This window comes from Trachypithecus francoisi, unplaced genomic scaffold, assembly GCF_009764315.1.
Source record: "Trachypithecus francoisi isolate TF-2019V2 unplaced genomic scaffold, Tfra_2.0 Lachesis_group2, whole genome shotgun sequence".
Lineage (NCBI taxonomy): Eukaryota > Metazoa > Chordata > Mammalia > Primates > Cercopithecidae > Trachypithecus > Trachypithecus francoisi.
The window spans coordinates 107,714,011-107,733,945 of record NW_022681465.1 but is presented as its reverse complement, the minus strand read 5'-3'; the positions used below and the strand labels follow the sequence as shown (position 1 = coordinate 107,733,945).

At 39.6% G+C, this 19,935-nt stretch overlaps 1 protein-coding gene and 1 pseudogene across 1 annotated transcript in view; both read right to left on the bottom strand.

Moving 5' to 3' along the window:
• The window catches only part of PDE8B (phosphodiesterase 8B), a 370,628-nt gene that overhangs the window by 277,716 nt on the left and 72,977 nt on the right, over nucleotides 1–19,935 (bottom strand). The window lies entirely within an intron of this gene.
• LOC117065295 lies at nucleotides 5,744–8,026 on the bottom strand (annotated as a pseudogene).

Sequence of the window (19,935 nt, the reverse complement as noted above, 5' to 3'; positions counted from 1 at the left end):
ACACAGACTGGCAAACTGGATAAAGAGTCAAGACCCATCAGTCTGCTGTATTCAGGAGACCCATCTCACATGCAGAGACATACATAGGCTCAAAATAAAGGGATGGAGGAAGATCTACCAAGCAAATGGAGAACAAAAAAAAGCAGGGGTTGCAATCCTAAGCTCTGATAAAACAGACTTTAAACCATCAAAGATCAAAAGAGACAAGAAGGCCATTACATAATGGTAAAGGGATCAATTCAACAGGAAGAGCTAACTCTCCTAAATATATATGCACCCAATACAGGAACACCCAGATTCATAAAGCAAGTCCTTAGAGACTTACAAAGAGACTTAGACTCCCATACAATAATAATGGGAGACTTCAACACTCCACTGTCAATATTAGACAGATCAACGAGACAGAAAGTTAACAAGGATATCCAGGAATTGAACTCATCTCTGCACCAAGCGGACCTAATAGACATCTATAGAACTCTGCACCCCAAATCAACAGAATATACATTCTTCTCAGCACCACATCGCACTTATTCCAAAATTGACCACATAATTGGAAGTAAAGCACTCCTCAGCAAATGTAAAAGAACAGAAATTATAACAAACTGTCTCTCAGACCACAGTGCAATCAAACTAGAACTCAGGACTAAGAAACTCAATCAAAACACTCAACTACATGGAAACTGAACAACCTGCTCCTGAATGACTACTGGGTACATAACGAAATGAAAGCAGAAATAAAGATGTTCTTTGAAACCAATGAGAACAAAGATACAACATACCAGAATCTCTGGGACACATTTAAAGCAGTGTGTAGAGGGAAATTTATAGCACTAAATGCCCACAAGAGAAAGCAGGAAAGACCTCAAATTGACACTCTAACATCACAATTAAAAGAACTAGAGAGGCAAGAGCAAACACATTCAAAAGCTAGCAGAAGGCAAGAAATGACTAAGATCAGAGCAGAACTGAAGGAGATAGAGACACAAAAACCCTCCAAAAAATCAATGAATCCAGGAGTTGGTTTTTTGAAAAGATCAACAAAATTGACAGACCGCTAGCAAGACGAATAAAGAAGAAAAGAGAGAGAAATCAAATAGACGCAATAAAAAATGATAAAGGGGATATCACCACTGACCCCACAGAAATACAACAACCATCAGAGAATACTATAAATGCCTCTATGCAAATCAACTAGAAAATCTAGAAGAAATGGATAATTTCCTGGACACTTACACTCTCCCAAGACTAAACCAGGAAGAAGTTGAATCCCTGAATAGACCAATAGCAGGCTCTGAAATTGAGGCAACAATTAATAGCCTACCCACCAAAAAAAGTCCAGGACCAGATGGATTCACAGCTGAATTCTACCAGAGGTACAAGGAGGAGCTGGTACCATTCCTTCTGAAACTATTCCAATCAATAGAAAAAGAGGGAATCCTCCCTAACTCATTTTATGAGGCCAACATCATCCTGATACCAAAGCCTGGCAGAGACACAACAAAAAAAGAGAATTTTAGACCAATATCCCTGATGAACATCGATGCAAAAATTCTCAATAAAATACTGGCAAACCGGATTCAGCAGCACATCAAAAAGCTTATCCACCATGATCAAGTGGGCTTCATCCCTGGGATGCAAGGCTGGTTCAACATTCGCAAATCAATAAACGTAATCCAGCATATAAACAGAACCAAAGACAAGAACCACATGATTATCTCAATAGATGCAGAAAAGGCTTTTGACAAAATTCAACAGCCCTTTATGCTAAAAACGCTCAATAAATTCGGTATTGATGGAACGTAACTCAAAATAATAAGAGCTATTTATGACAAACCCACAGCTAATATCACACTGAATGGGCAAAAACTGGAACAATTCCCTTTGAAAACTGGCACAAGACAGGGATGCCCTCTCTCACCACTCCTATTCAACATAGTGTTGGAAGTTCTGGCTAGGGCAATCAGGCAAGAGAAAGAAATCAAGGGTATCCAGTTAGGAAAAGAAGAAGTCAAATTGTCCCTGTTTGCAGATGACATGATTGTATATTTAGAAAACCCCATTGTCTCAGCCCAGAATCTCCTTAAGCTGATAAGCAACTTCAGCAAAGTCTCAGGATACAAAATTAATGTGCAAAAATCACAAGCATTCTTATACAGCAGTAACAGACAAGCAGAGAGCCAAATCAGGAATGAACTTCCATTCACAATTGCTTCAAAGAGAATCAAATACCTAGGAATCCAACTTACAAGGGATGTCAAGGACCTCTTCAAGGAGAACTACAAACCACTGCTCAGTGAAATCAAGAGGACACAAACAAATGGAAGAACATACCATGCTCATGGATAGGAAGAATCAATATCGTGAAAATGGCCATACTGCCCAAGGTTATTTATAGATTCAATGCCATCCCCATTAAGCTACCAATGAGTTTCTTCACAGAATTGGAAAAAACTGCTTTAAAGTTCATATGGAACCAAAAAAGAGCCTGCATTGCCAAGACAATCCTAAGTCAAAAGGACACAGCTGGAGGCGTCACACTACCTGACTTCAAACTATACTACAAGGCTACAGTAACCAAAACAGCATGGTACTGGTACCACAACAGAGATATAGACCAATGGAACAGAACAGAGTCCTCAGAAATAACACCACACATCTACAGCCATCTGATCTTTGATAAACCTGAGAGAAACAAGAAATGGGGAAAGGATTCCCTATTTAATAAATGGTGCTGGGAAAATTGGCTAGCCATAAGTAGAAAGCTGAAACTGGATCCTTTCCTTACCCCTTATACGAAGATTAATTCAAGATGGATTAGAGACTTAAATGTTAGACCTAATACCATAAAAATCCTAGAAGAAAATCTAGGTAGTACCATTCAGGACATAGGCATGGGCAAGGACTTCATGTCTAAAACACCAAAAGCAACGGCAGCAAAAGCCAAAATTGACAAATGGGATCTCATTAAACTAAAGAGCTTCTGCACAGCAAAAGAAACTACCATCAGAGTGAACAGGCAACCTACAGAATGGGAGAAAATTTTGGCAACCTACTCATCTGACAAAGGGCTAATATCCAGAATCTACAAAGAACTCAAACAAATATACAAGAAAAAAACAAACAACCCCATCAAAAAGTGGGCAAAGGATATGAACAGACATTTCTCAAAAGAAGACATCCATACAGCCAACAGACACATGAAAAAATGCTCATCATCACTCGCCATCAGAGAAATGCAAATCAAAACCACAATGAGATACCATCTCACACCAGTCAGAATGGCAATCATTAAGAAGTCAGGAAACAACAGGTGTTGGAGAGGATGTGGAGAAATAGGAACACTTTTACACTGTTGGTGGGATTGTAAACTAGTTCAACCATTATGGAAAACAGTATGGCGATTCCTCAAGGATCTAGAACTAGATGTACCATATGACCCAGCCATCCACTACTGGGTATATACCCAAAGGATTATAAATTATTCTACTACAAAGACACATGCACACGTATGTTTATTGCGGCACTATTCACAATAGCAAAGACTTGGAATCAACCCAAATGTCCATCTGTGACAGACTGGATTAAGAAAATGTGGCATATATACACCATGGAATACTATGCAGCCATCAAAAAGGATGAGTTTGCGTCCTTTGTAGGGATATGGATGCAGCTGGAAACCATCATTCTTAGCAAACTATCACAAGAACAGAAAACCAAACACCGCACGTTCTCACTCATAGGTGGGAACTGAACAATGAGATCACTTGGACTCGGGAAGGGGAACATCACACACTGGGGCCTATCATGGGGAGGGGGGAGGAGGGAGGGATTGCACTGGGGAGTTATACATGATATAAATGATGAATTGATGGGTGCTGACGAGTTGATGGGTACAGCACACCAACATGGCATAAGTATACATATGTAACAAACCTGCATGTTATGCACATGTACCCTAGAACTTAAAGTATAATAAAAAAAAAAAAAAAATTTATCCCACGATTTAGACAAAAAAAGCTGATAAAAATTTTCTAACCAATGCCTGTATTTGCTGTGTTTTGTGATATTTCAAGAATAAAGAGATTAACTGTCTTTTTAAAAAAAATGTTTAAAGATAAGCTCTAGGCTGAGAAAATATTTAAAAATCATAGACTTGATAAAGGACTTTTGTACAGAATAAAGAAAAAACGCTTACAACTGACTAATAAGAAAAACAAGTCAATTTTTAAATGGGCAAAATATTTGAATAGCCATTTCACTACAGAAGGTACATAAATGGCTAACAAGCATATGGAAAGATGCACAATATCATTAGTCATTAGGGAGACACAAATTAAAACCACGATAAGATATCACTACATCCCCACTAAAATAGTTATGATGTAAAAGAGAGACAACACCAAATGTTGGTGAGGATGTGGAAAAATGGAAACCCTCATACACTGTTGATAAGAATGTAAAATGGCCCATTCATGTTAGAAAACAGTTTGACAGTTTCTTTAAAAGTTAAACATACATTTACCATACAATCTAGTGATTCCACTCATAGGAACCTACCTAAGAGAAAGAAAAGCATGTCCACACAAAACTGTACACAAATGTTTATAGTAACATCATTCATTACAGTCAAAATCAGGAAACAACCCAAATTTCCATTAACTGATGAATGAATAAGCACAATGTAACATGAGCAGATAAGAGAATACTCCATACAGCAGCCAGGGTGAACTTTTGAGATTACAAACTTGACCTGTGATATTAAGGTTAAAAGACAAATGAGACAATTGTAGCAAGTTTGTTAACAGTTTTAAAGTATTTGACAATATAAGGCCGGGCGCGGTGGCTCAAGCCTGTAATCCCAGCACTTTGGGAGGCCGAGACGGGCGGATCACGAGGTCAGGAGATCGAGACCATCCTGGCTAACACGGTGAAACCCCGTCTCTACTAAAAATACAAAAACTAGCCGGGCGAGGTGGCTGGCGCCTGTAGTCCCAGCTACTCAGGAGGCTGAGGCAGGAGAATGGCGTAAACCTGGGAGACGGAGCTTGCAGTGAGCTGAGATCCGGCCACTGCACTCCAGTCCGGGCGACAGAACGAGACTCCACCTCAAAAAAAAAAAAAAAAAAAAAAAAAAGTATTTGACAATATAAGTGTATATAATGTCTTGTCTTGGTACCTGTGTAAGTCATTTTGGAGCTGATACACATTGTTGCTGATCTGCTGACTTGCTTCTTTGGTATGAAGCAGCATCTGAGCTTGCAATTTCTCTACTTCCCTGAATTCTCTTTGAGTTTTTCTGACTCCTAAGCCAGGTGTGTGTGTTTAGCTCCATAATGAAGGATTCTAGCTTCTGTGGAGTCTGGCTCATATTCATGAGACAATAGCATTTTTCTGATCTTCATTTCCTGCCTGTGGACTTCAGAGATTTGGCTAGGGTCAGATCTGCTCCCAAGCTCATGTGGCTTTTAGAGCATTCAGTTTCTTGCAGGTTGTCTGATTGAGGACCTCATTTTCTTGCTGTCAGTTGGAGGCTGCCTTCAGCTCCTATGCTATATGGCCCTCTTCACACGGCCACTTGCTTTTTCAAAGTCAGCAAGTGAGAGAGAATCTTCTGAAAAGATGGATTAGAACATTTTTGTTTACTAATTAAAAAATTGTATTTACTTAGAAGCATTTTGTTTACTAATAAAAACATTGTATTTATTACAAAAATAAAAATTGTCAACAAAACAGCTGCAACTTTTTTTTTGTGCAATTACAGAGTGGTATTCAGTTAAAAAAAACAATTATTTCATATAAGCTGCATCAGAGACAAGTGAAAATAAAAAAATCTACCATCCTCATGTATACTAATTTGTGCTGTGCACCAAGAAGAACCTGCTTTAAATTTCCTTGCCAGTTTACAATCCCCATACTGTATCAGGCAAGATTAGTGCCTATTGAAAATACACCAGGACAGTGCTATCTAAAGCCACATTCAGTAGCGTGTTAACTATACAAAAAAGACACTGTGCAGTTTAAAAACAAATGTTACACAGCCTTACATCTCAATGTCTTTCTTTAAAAGGAGTTGTAAACAGGGGTTTAAATGTTTTCTAGACAAGAAAAAAAAACTGTGCTAGAACCAACTTATTATCATCATCATCATCTTCATCTTCCTCTTCTTCCTTTTCTTGCTTTTTTCAGCCTTGACAACTCCATTTTTTGCTGCATCAGACTTTCCTTTAGTTCAGTATGCAGCAATATCCTTTTCATATTTTTCCTTCAGGTTCACAGCCTTCTTTTCATAAGGCTGCTTATCATCTGTGGCAGTGCCCTTCCACATCTCTCCCAATTTCTTTACAACTCACTAATGGATAGGCCAGGATGTTCTCCTTTGATTTTTGGGCAATATTCAGAATAGAACAAGAAAACGGCCAAAGAATGCCTCCTGGGTGCGCTGGGATCCTTGAACTACTTTTTTGTCCTAAAGAGGATCTTAAGGAGGGATATAGGTTTTCGTTTGTCTTTCATAACGAGCCTTGTTCGCCTTTGCCACGTCTTCAAATTTCCCTTTCTCTTTAGCAGACATGGTCTTGCACCTCTCTGAGCACTTCCTAGAAAACAGAAAACTGAGAAGTTGACTGAAACATCTGGGTGCTTCTTCTTATGCACCTCCTGACAAGTTTGCCAAATAATGCATATAATAACACTTTGCCTCTCAGGTTCCATGGATCTCTTTTGCCCATATTTAGTTATTTTTCCTCAGTGAGGCACAGGGTTGTCCAGTGCCCACCTGGCTCTCACTTGCCCCTGTGCTCTCTCTATGCAGCTCAATGTACTCAGAATCTTATATAATATAATCATGTAAACATAATCACATATATCTCATCATTTTTGCCAAATTCTACTAGTTAGAAGCAAATCACAGGTTCCACCCACACTCATGGAGAGATCCCACAAGGGTGAAACCAGGAGGTGGGGATTGTGGGAGCTACCCTAGCATCTGTCCTCGGTTCACCCTTTTGGCCTCCAATGATTTGTGTCCCTCTCGCATGCAAAATACATTTACTATTTCCCAAGGTCCCTGAAAACCTCATATCATTACAACATCTGCTTGAAGTCCAGCATCTCATCATTTAAATCAGGTCCAGGTATGCATGAGGCTCCTTGAGCATAGTTTCTCTCAATCTATAAAACTAAAGACAAATCATCTTGCTCCTAATGCACAATGAAGGAATGAATATAGTAAAACAGTTATGGACATCTCTAGTTAAAAAGAGAAGGAGAGGTGGGCAATGGAAGATAAAAAGGAGTTACAGTCCAAAGTAGTTTTAAAATCCAACCTAGCAAACTTCAGTCAGAATTCTTTGATTAGATTTCAAGGGCTGGGAATAATTCACCATAGCTCTTGGTTCCACCCTCTGAGTCATCTTTCCTTTTTTCATGAAAAGTAGCACATGTTTGCAGCTGAGTAGTTTTATCATTCTGCTTCCTGCCAGTAGAATTTTGGAGATCTAACAGCCTCCTTTCATTTTGTACTCTTTCTGTCCCTTTCAGTTTAAGTTGGCAGTGTTTTTGCTGAAATACTTTTCTTAAATACTTTGTGGGTCTCCAGTAAATTTCCCTTTACACAAAGGCCACATCCAAGGGTTTTTTGGATTTAGACCCTCCTCTACCTTGAGTTCCTGCTGAGAAGGTTGAAAGATAACTCAATTAAGCTTCCAAAAGGTCCTATTATTTAAGAGGTTCTGTGAGATACACAATTAATCTCTGGAGAGGGCCCTTTGTATGACTGAATACTACTCTGATCCCTTAATCTTCCTGAGATTTTAACAAAAGCTTGTACAATCACTATTTAGCTTTTTCTCTAGGCCAGGACTTATCTTTATGCCACATGCTCAAAAGTAATTTCTTAATTTTAACATCTTTTGCCATCTGGAGAGACTGAGAATTTTCAGAATCATCAAGTCCTGATTCCTTTTTGTTTAACAGTTCTTCCCTCAATTTATCACTCTTCTCTTATATTTTACTATAAGCACCAAGAAGAAACTAGGTGGTACCTTCAACACTTTGCTTGGAAATCTTTTTAGCTATATTTCATCACTTTGTGTATGTACCACTTTGTATATGTATCATAGTGATTATTCATTTGTGTGTTTCTGCTTTTAAGGCATTTGTAGCATTTAAAAGACTTAGATACAGGATATTTGTGATTTTAGAAGTATACATATTATACACTATATATTACATATATTTAGGACAATTCAATTAGTTTATAAACTAATATTTAAACATTTGGAAAATGTCACATTTGTTAAATGTATAAGTTTTCATGTTTAGTCATTTAAGGAGTATTTGAATTTTAAGGAGAATACTGTTTATTATATAATTAATAAATAAAGATGTAAACAGACTACAAATAGCAGTGATTGTGCCTCTCCACACACAGAGGTCTCTCAGACATTAAAGAATTTAATCAGATGTAAACATTCCAGAAAGATTCATGGGGGTGATATTGAAATCAGGGGAACTTAGAACCCGGGAGCCAGGCCCGGGTATCAGTTGCTGCTTCAGTGAAGAGAATGGACGGCGGTCTTGCAACGCTGCTGCCCTGACTCCCTCTAGTGGTTCGGTCTGCAAAAACTGCCTTTCCTGATCCCCAAGAGAAAAAATCTTTTGCTAGGTCATCTCTCTCCAAAAAGTTTCGTTTGCTTGGTGAGACAAAAAAAAAGCTCAAAAATTCTTCCTCCAACATTTTTATATATATCTAGTCTTCATACCAACATTTCCTATATTACGAAGTACCACCATCTACTTTGAACATCTTTAATGATTATAAAATGCTTCCTTCTTTTCAGCAGACACCGTCCCTGTGACCCGTACTCATGGGTCCTGTGTTTACCGTTTGGAGCCACACAATTTTCACTGCTCTTCCACTTGACAGCACTTCAAATATTTGAAAACAGCTTCTCGTCCCCGCTGCAACTTATCTTCCTCAGGCCAACACATGTCGTTCCTTCAACTGTTCCTTCTTTGACCCAGTTTCCAGATTCCTCCGCCCCCATTGCTCCCCTCTGGAGGCACTCCAATTTCTCAACAACCCCTGGAGACATCCTGACTGCCAAGACCTCGACCCAGTGCCTGAGATGTGGTCCAACTGCTCCTCGGAGCAGTGGGGCTGGCACCACCCTCCTCCTGGACACTTCTGTGAATCCATGCTCTTTTGAGCAGATTGACAAAATGATGGACCAAAGGCTGAGATTTCTCATATCTGGATTCTTCTCCTATGAGGCAACTTCAGGTTTTCTTTACCCTCCATGTAGCCATGAAACATTTTCTGTTCTTGGACAGAACTTAGTTTCGCAAATACTAATGTATGCAAACAACTTCAAGCAGACCAGGGCTGTGTGAACTTGGCCTGCCACTGATCAGAGTACACACACACACACACACACACACACACACAATTCCTCAAGAAGGACCTACTCCCTTATGAGATTGAGGCTTGGGAGCTTGAGAATGCACCTCTCATCTTCAAGCTGGGGACACCTGACTAGCCTAAATCCCCTCTGCTGCAGTTTAAACTCATTTCCTCTCATATTGCCCTCTGTGGACAAGAAGAAAAAAAGACTTGATGTCAATAATGTAACATCCTTTTACAGTTTGAAGACTGATACTCACACCTCTCTCCTCCGAATGAATGTAGACATTTCCCTGAAGGGCTATTTTTCAAAACCTTTCATCAGTTACTTTGTCTCCCCTGGCTCCTTTCCAATGTCTTCACAACATCTTCCACTTATGGACCCCAAGACTGAACAGTATGTTTTAATGACTGATATTGGCTATAGATTAAGAATTGTATCTATGAAAATATTTCCATTAGAACATAGTTCATTGTTACAAAGAATTACACATGTAAGAAATCCCTGGTGTATAACAGGTTATGTTTCAAAACTTTCTTTGTAGATCAATTATTTGGTATTTGGGCACGTTTTTCCACAGAATCAATGTTATATCTTGTATTTGGACTTTGAGCCTAGCAAACAAGAGCCAGTTTAATCCACATAGCAATAATGATATGAGGTGGAATTTCAAGAATAGGAGTTTTCTGATGTTGAGAATAGAAGATGCAAGAAGATGGGAATTTCTTCCTCCAGTTTCTCATCAGGGAGCCGCCCATAGGGAATGTTAGGAAAGGGATGGCTATTAACTTTGGGTGTCTTCTCACATTCTTTTCTGGCCCTCCCCACCTCCTTGGGTCCTGCTTCCCAATATCCTAGTGTCCCCCGAAGTCTCCTAGGGTGCTGCCTCCTCAGATCTTCCTAGAGTCCCCAATTCTCCATGCCTCAATACATTTTAGCTCCTCTCGCTTATGATCCAAACACACATTTCTTTAATGAAGCTAAGTTTGGGTGAGGGTTAGGATGACAAGCTTCTACTTGAACCAGCTGCCATGAGTAAATTCTGAGCAAAGCGTCTGTTTTTAAATGGGTAGCTTACTTATCCGAAAGACTTTCCTCTGTGCAGTTTCAGACACTGTCACAAAATGAAAAAAAAAAGATTACATGAAGGAAATAATTTGGGGAATGTGGAAGCCATTATAATAAGTGTGCTTACTCTTCCTGCTTGGGAATCTATCCCAAATGGTACCTGCTTTCCACAGATTCCCTCCTTTCCCCCTTTCTGAATCACAGATTATATGCCCCAGATTGTTTTCAGCAGTTCTGAGATTTTTTAAATTGTTTTTATCTCGAGAAATTACTGAATTAAGGCAGATAGACATCCCCCCACAACCAGAAGAGTACCTACTATGGGATGCCATTTATATAAATGGGATTTATATAAATAGATTAGTTTATATAAAACTAATCTATAGTGATAGAAAACAAATCAGTGGTTGTCCATGGAAAAAATGGATTACAAAAGGGCCTGAGAAAACTGTTGGAGGTAACAAATGTTCATTGTCTTGACTGTGGTAAAGGTTCCATGGGTATATACACTTGTCAAAAGTTATCCCATGTGCACTTTAAATATGTGCAGTTTAGTGTACATCAATTATACTCAATAAAGTCATCAAAAAGAGAAGTGCAACCAATATGCAAAAAGACTAATAGACATTTATTAACAGCTTCTCATTATTTGCCTCAAGGATTGTTTATAAAAAATGAACTAAATAAAACAGATAAAAGTGATGTCCCCAGCCACAGTTCCAGTTCTTTACTGCAACCTCCAGAAGCAAGTAGCATGAATTTAGTGTATATCCAAATCAGTCTACTGGTAATAATTTTACATACATATATGGTCTTAAACAATATAGTGTATTATTTCTGTGTTTTTAAAATTTATACAAATGATATGTATATTTTATTCCATGAATCTCTTTTCTTTACATGATGTTATGTGTTGGTATTGTATAGATACTTTATACATGGATATATTATGTTATATATGGGAACAATCCATTCCTTCTAATGGCCATTATAACAATTCATATCCTAACAGAATATTACAGTAATTCATATCAAAATAGAATATGAATATGTTACATTTTATTTATAAATTATCTCTTTGATAGGCATTTCAGTTGTTTCTAATGTTTCATAATTATAAGCAATATTGCAATAAGCTAAGGTTTTCAAAACAAATGTCATGGTATTGGTGGTAGGAGTTACTGGGTAGTAGCCACCTGGTAGGTATATAGATAGGTCTTCTATGAGTCAGATACTGGTAAAGTAGAATGTCCTGTTTCAAGGATCCATGGACTGCACAAAAATAGCCAAAGTTGAATAAGACCCTGTCTTTAAATTCCAGAACAACAAAGTGGCTCTATTATGTATCCTGCAGAGTTGGAGATTATTCAGAGGACAATTCCAATGGCCCATAGAGTTTAAATCTGACTTGGATACAGTTGAGGTTCAAAGCAGATGACCTCCCACAAAGCAAGTGGGTTAGATGCCTTTAGCAATAGGCCAAAGCAACTCAACTCTATCTGTTGCTATTTAAAGCTTTCTTAAAAGTCGTTAATGTTAAGTGAGCATCAGAAAATGGATATTCATTGCTTCTAGGTTACTATGTTTGATACATATGTATTAAATCTACCTTGTTTATAGTATTAGATCCCTCTTTTGTGCTTAATTTTTACTTTCTTTATTTGGTACAGATTCAAGATAGTATGTTAAAGCCTCCCATTGCTATTGGGATACTTCTAACAATTTTTCTAAAAACAAACATATACCAATTCCCAAAATTTACGGCTTTGTTATAATTTTATAATATTGAAAGGTAAAATTCGTATCTCAAAAGTATGGAGGAGAGAACTTCCAGCAATATAGTGGACTAAGATTATATAGAAGAATTCCCTCTTCAGTTACTATTACAGAGAAACACAGAGAAAAAGTTTTATATATGTATCTATATATACACATGTATATAAGTACAAATATGTACACACACATACATGTATGTGCATATATACATACATGTATATGTATATATATGGTGGATGTACCTGACAGCAATAACTTAAGCATACTCTGTACAGCAGCCTGAATGGCAAACACATCTGACAGCAATAACTCAGCCTAAGAAATGGGGGTTGCCATGTGGATGGTGCTAAGTGAAGGTGCTGTATGAACTGCAGGCTGCTGGAAAGCAGTTGTGGTTCTCCTATCCAGCCCACTGCCACCAGTCCATCCCTGTACTTAAGTTCCCCCAAATCAAATCTTATGTCTCATTTTCTGGCTCCAGGTCTCTTCTTTGGCCTCTTGAACCTGGTGCCATTCCTATTGGAGTCAACAGGGGTCCAGTACGACAATCTATAGACAGAGAGAAAGGGAAATCCCCAGATTCCAGAAACAAAGAGGGAGCTCAGAGGCTGGGCAGTAAGTAGGGGCTAATGTTACTGCAGCCTCTGCAGGGTTTGGACCAATGATAGGCCCTGGCGATCCAGGGATTTTAACACCCTTGCAGGCCAATAAAATGTCATCTCTGGTGTGAGTAAGGAAGGCAACTGGAATTGAGCACTCGCAAAATCTGAGTTCCTGAGGGCTGCAGTGTTGGCAAAAACAAATCAGGAAAAAAAGCTCCCGTGTCCTCAGGCTATAGGTTTAAAATAATAATAATAATAATAAAGGTCATACAGAAAAACTTGAAGTCAAGCCCATGCCATACATTGAAATGAGCTCTGAATTTTCACTGTGGGCAGAAATACCAAGAAACATTAGAGCTGGTTGAGAGTTGGTGATATCTGTGGGACTCCATCAGAAGCAAACTGGCGGGCACAGTGAAGTGACAATCACATAACCCAAGGCATACAGATCTTCACCAGAGGGGAGAAACCCCTGCTGAAAATAAGCTCATACTAAAAATGACAAACCACAGGAGGAACCCACCTTGAGGGTCAGATCATGAAATTAACAGAAAAGTAACGCCCAAGAAGTATAGATCAAGCCACAGATGATTATAAAATAAGTACATTTTAAATGATTTACAAGGGCAAAGGAAAACACAAATTAAAAAACAGAAAAACACGTAAAAACAAAATGCAGATTTAGAAAATAACCAAACAGTTCTTTTATAAATGAAACTTACAGTCACTGAAATTGAAAACTAAATAGAAATATTTAATGGTTGAATAGAAAATAAGCAAACTGGAACTAAGGAAATGACTCAAAATGTAACACACAAGTAAAAATGGAAAAAAAATGAATGAAAGTTTAAGATCACAAAAGACAGAACCAGAAATGACAGAAAAGACATCCACTAGGAGTTTTGGAATGAGAGACTAGAAAATGGGAAAAAAGTAATATTTGAAGTGATAATGACTGAGAATTTTCTCAGATTGGACAAGACAGGAATTCCTAGATTGACAAGTACACTGTATTGATACCTACCGGTGTGTAACAAACCATCCCAGCATTTAGTGGATTAAAACAACCACCATTTATTTAACTGGCAGTTCAGCGGGTGAGCAACTTGGGCCTGGTTCAGCTGAGAGGTTCTCTTGGTCTTGAGAATGGGTTTACTCACACATTTGTAGTCATCTGGCAGATGCAGTCAGCAGGCCACGGCCTGGCTCCTGCTGGCCTAGCAAGAAATAAAGGGGAAGAGAAGGAGCCTTAGCCCAGGAGGGCTCCCTACAGAGAAGGCTCTGTTTCACTTGGCAACTATCATGCCACAGACAAGTTACCCTGGCAGTGACCGAAGACCTCTGTGTTCTAACTTAATGTGCTGGGGTGTAGTGTGTTCTGCCCTTTTACACAGATTGTGACAGATGTTGACTAACTGGGAACGACTTGATTCCAGGAGGGGCAGTGGGAGTCATTTTAATTAATGGCTTGACATTTCTTTGCCATTGTTGCAAGCTTGAGGCAACTAATGGTTAGTTTTACCCATGACCACTTTGCCCTGCAAATTCAGCTCAAATAATCTAAATTAAAATAGAAACTGCTTTGGTCAGGGTTAAAATTTGTGTTGTTAGGACTATGGTCCTAAGACTTTTTTCTTTTTTGGATTATGGCTAATGTTTAAAAGAAGCAACAAGACTTAGGTAAAGACACAATCTTTACATAGTGTTTTAGATCGTTGGATAGGCAAAGTAGAAAAGGCGAGTCTGGATTGTGGGAAATAAAAGCAAGTAGAAAAAATTGTAAATACAGATCATTTAAGAGAAGAAACAACAAGGTTTTCCCATCTGGGGCTTCCTAAAACATGAATTCCTCTCAGCCAAGTAGTGGAACCTAGAAAGTCATTTGTTTTTCCTAAATAAACTCCATGCTAGAGTCTTTGATAAACAAACTGATAGGAAATAAGGAAATCCTGTTAAAAATCACAGTAGACTTTAGAATGATAAAAGCCTGCTTACTTCTGTTCTGGAAATACTCAGCTCTGGAAAGGGCTTCCAGGCTGATCATCCTCAGGTAATTGTTCTATTTGAAATATACAAGCCACGGGGGAAAACAAACAAAGACAACAGAAAAACCACCCTGAGGGACAAGAGGGAAAAGAGTCAACTGTGCTGAAAATTTCATCCATTTAAGACCTAAAAGCAGGGCCAGAGGGAAGGTGTAGGGAAGGGTGGGGACAAGAAACCATCCATGTGGCTTCAGGATGAGAGGGGGTTGAAGAGAGGCCACCCCCAGGCTCCAAATTTCCAAGGACGATACCTATTTCAAATATTCAGTTGTCTCCTTGTCCTCATAAATGCCCTTGGACTTGTATTACTAGATGTTCAGATAAATCGCTTTAAAAATTGTGTCACTATTACCATGGGAAGTCCAAGGGGAGTAGGGAAGTATTACTTTTTTAAAGTATTACTTTTAATAGCAAAAGCCGCAATTACTTTTGCACCAACCCAATAGAAGGGGTCTTTCCAGCTACCTTGGCAACACGCTTATTTCCAGGGCTTCTGTGTGGGCAGCATGCCTGTGCTTTTGCTATGGTTAGTCTGTAGATTTGGTGTCCTCCTTGGCTTTCTCAGACTTTGAAGTCTCCCCTTTGCTTGAATGAAAAAAGTCTCTCCTTGGCTTTAATGATGATCAATCTGTAGCCATTTTACCCCCACATAAACCACACCCTATTTTAATCCTTCAGGTGAAAAATGCTCAAGTTGGACAAGATCCACAAAATATGAGGGCAAAGTAGAGCTAGAGCAAAGTTGTGACTTTAACGTTTCCATAGGGAGCCTTTTTCTGCAGGGTACACAGAGGGCCACTTGCTGACACTGGAATTCAACTGCTTGTGCTTCTTACTTTGCTGAAGAAACTGAGAACAGGTGGCATCAAGGCAGATCTGACATGGCCACTAGAATAGCTTGGACAGGAGTTCAAATAAGCTGCTTCCACCTTGACTCAGCCTCGGCCAGAACATCTCACATCTGTTTCTTCTTCTATAGCTGACTGAGTGCACCTCAACCCAATTGCAGTTCCCATCCCATTTTTGAATAGGCTGTTTGGAAAAGAGCTCCTTCCCAGCTCAATCATGCTTTCTGCTCTTGTCTTTCAATCCAGCTGCATTTGTTCACCCCTGTGGGTTCTCCCAGCCCTGCTAGGTCAGGCTCTCCTGGCGTGTTCTGCACAAGCTAGCTATGAATTAGGCATGCACTCTTTAAACATGAAAATAACCTGGAAGACTCTCAGCTTAAGGTGATGGAGAAAAGACCTTATCTCTCCTTTCCCCTGTCAGCAAAGAGATGAGAAATAGAAGCGCACATCACAATACATGATGACAGAAACCAGCTGGAGGACTCTGGCCTTAGCAGAATAGAGAAAGGTGAAATGTAAAAACCTGCAGAGAATGTGAAATGTAAGAACCTGCAGAGAATGAAATCACCAAGAAGCAAACTGATTTTGCCCTGTATGAACTCTCAAACTAGTGCTCAGGCTTTGAGCACTAGTTGGGGTGAGGCAACTGATAAAAATAGAGAGATTTGTTCAAAATATATTTAATAAGCATTTAGTTCTCACCCATAGCCCAAAAAAAGTGACGAAAACCCTTCCTTACAAATATTTTGGAGGAAAAACTGAACCAGAAGGTTTCTAGTATATGATGGGGGTTAGAATCCAGAGTAAAAATATTGAATGATGCAAATGTTCTCCTCATCTCAGCTGCAAAAATGCCAGCAGCTAGGCTTATACCCTTCAGAAGGGAGACTGTAAGATTCTTCTCTCCAGACATCAATTCTCCAGAGAGAATTCTAACAGATATTGACATCTGATTTTCTCCCACTGACAAAGCCAGCTTACTGCCATACACACTGCAGTGGAACCAAGGAGGGTGACAGATTTCAGGACAACAGGAGGCTGAGGAGAGGTCACTCCCAGACTCAAAATTTCCAAGGATGGTACCTATTTTAAATATTCAGTCTCCTTTTCTTCATAAATGTCCTTGGACCTGTATTACTACATGTTTACATAAGTGCTTTTAAAACCCTCCCAAGCCCACAGATTTGTCACTTAGCTGGCTAGTGCTTCACTCTTAAATAAGAACACATAGTCAAGAATCAGTAGACGTTTTTAAAAGTTTCCTTGCATGAAAGATAGACACAAAAGTCAAACCAAAAACAAAAACAAAAACAAAACAGAAAAGGCTACTTAGAGGAAGTAGAGGAGACAAGGTAAGGAATAAATAAACACTTCAAAGACAAAACTACAAATAACATCCTTAGATAAGAACAGAAAGTGCATTCATGAAAGGAAAACAGAATAATATAGAAAACAAGTAACTGTAAAATAAGAAAGAGCTCTTGGAAATTACCAGTAAGAAAGCTAAGTTTTAACAGTTGAATGATAAAGTTAAGGAAGTCTTTTAGAAAATCAGAACTAAAAGACAAAGATATGGGCAAGAGAGGAGAAAAAATAAGAAAATTAGAAGCTTGATCCTGGGGATCAACATTCAAAATAGGAGTTCCAGAAAGAGAAATTTGAGACCAGGCACCTCAGATTTGCCAATGCTCATGCCTGTTATCCTAGCACTTTGAGAGGCTGAGGTGTGGGTGAGGGATCGCTGCAGGCCAGAAGTTCAAGACCAGCCTGTTCAATATAGCAAGATCCTGTCTCTATTTAAAAAAAAAAAAAATCCAGCCAGGCGCGGTGGCTCATGCCTGTAATCCCAACACTTTGGGAGGTCAAGGCGGGTGGATCCTGAGGTCAGGAGCTTGAGACCAGCCTGACCAACATGGTGAAACCCCATCTCTACTAAAAATACAAAAATTAGCTGGGCATGGTGGCGCCTGCCTGTAATCCCAGCTACTCAGGAGACTGAGCCAGGAGAATTGCTTGAATTCAGGAGGCAGAGGTTGCAATGAGCCGAGATCGCACCACTGCACTCCAGCCTGGGTGACAGCAAGACTCAGTCTCAAAAAAAAAAAATTCCTCTGGCTGAAAGTCTTCAGTCCCTCAACTAAAAGGGTCTCCCAAGTGTCCAGCACAATGAATTCAAACCATACTAAGTCACACTATTATTTCAAATAGAAATGCTGTGGCATTTATGTCATATTGGATCCTCTGAGATGTCAAGGTGAGATAAGGTAGTCAAGAGATTTATTGGGAGAAACGCCTGTGAAGGTAAAGGAATGGAGAGCAGAAGAATATAATGCAGGTCTGCTACCTGGGAAAGAAGAGAGGAAAGAAAATCTTGCCTAGGAAAAGTTTCAGGCCACAGCACAGTTCTGAGAAACTGTGATACTGTGTCCAGCCAGAACAAAGGAGAGTTAGTGTCTGAGGCAAGGTCTGTTCATTAGAGTAGCCTCACATCAGATAGGCACAAGTGGCTCTACTATCCTCATCTTATTCGGTGATCAGCTGGGAGCAGTCGAAGGGAAGTATGGCCTCTATGTAGCTGTCACTTGGCTATGCTTTCCATGGCCGACTATCTTAAAGGGACATCTAAGCAGTGTACCTCCAGGACTGCCACAGTCCATTTCTTGTCCTCCACAGATCCAGTTTCCCATGGCTCCTGTGGGCCCTCTTCTTGAGGAAATACTCAGAAGAGAGAAGTTAATGGGAGGAATATAGTCCCTAGTGCCGCCATTTGTCTTGAGACGGCAACCCATAGTTATCTTCTCCTACCTGCACTATCCACTCTAAATCTCCCCTCTTTATTATCTTTATTATCTATATTCCAGAAGGTCTTAGCTGTTGGCAATCACACCCTTGTCAGGAGGAATTTGTTGCCCGCGGCTAGTCAAGATTGGGCAAGATAACAGAAAAACTTGCCCACAGGCATCACCTGGGATCCATACACATTCCTTCCTCCCTCTCCCATTGTGTACAGGCAGCCTCATCTCTTCCTGCTGATGAAAGTCAATGATCTCTTCTTTTCACCTGCTGGTCTCTTCATAGAAAGAGTCCAATGCCCCGGTGGAAACCATAGTATATAGTTCAATGGGACACTTGCTGTGTCTCCTGCCAAGCTACACTTCATTTGAGGACCAAGACCTCTAATCTCATAGAGCCCAGAGTTGTAGAGACAAGAAGCACAAAATTCCCCAGGATGTCATTGGAAATGATAAGTGGGTCCACTCCTGCTTCCACTCCTTGGTTCCCAGACCTATGTATTCTTCCTGTTGAGGACACAGCACCATATGGAGAACACCAGTTTAGTGTATACAGTGCATCCTGCAGGATGGTACCCTGTCCTTTCAGAGCACTGCCTCCAGCTGGAGCTTCAGCTATGCTTTTAGTAACCATTCCAATGCTTTATGAGACTGGCTCCATCTAGATGATGTAGTATCTGATATGACCAGTGGATCCCATGGTCACTGTCCTATTCCCAAGCCTCCTTTGCTATGAAGTGATCCTCTGGTCAATATTACGCTGTGTGTGCTTCCAGGACTACAGATCAGCCCCAGGTAGTAGGGCTTGCTGAAGCTCTGTGGCGAGGAAAGGCAAATCTAAAGCCAGGTGAGGTATCTAACCCTGTGAGGATGAACTGTGGAACCTTCCAGGACAGAAGGCCCAATGTAGCTGACTTGCCAACTACATTGGAGATGTAAAAGTTTATTTTCCAACTCGGCAAGTCCCAGAATTCTTGGGCTCTCTGTATTCCACCTACATGTTCCTTGAAACCTGGCTGGTTCTTTTCTGAACTCATCTCTAGTACCTATTATATGCAGCTAAATACAACTAGCTCACACTTTTATCATTGTGCCTGAAGACTTCTCAGCACAAATCCAAATATTTTTAGGTACATATGCTAACTTCCAAGTTACCAAAGGTGACAGTTTTAGAAAATGTCTCATCCCTGCAAAACAGATTACCATTTTCTTTCCAGCCTCCTATAACAGTTTTCTTGTGCCCATCATTCAGTCTCCAAACCAATGCCACTTATTTTTTTGTGTCCTTGTGCCTATACCCCACTACAAATACCAATTTCTAATACCAATTAGATACTAATTTCTGATACCAAAAGCTATTGCCACAAAATGTTATATGACAAACATCCAAAAATTCAGTG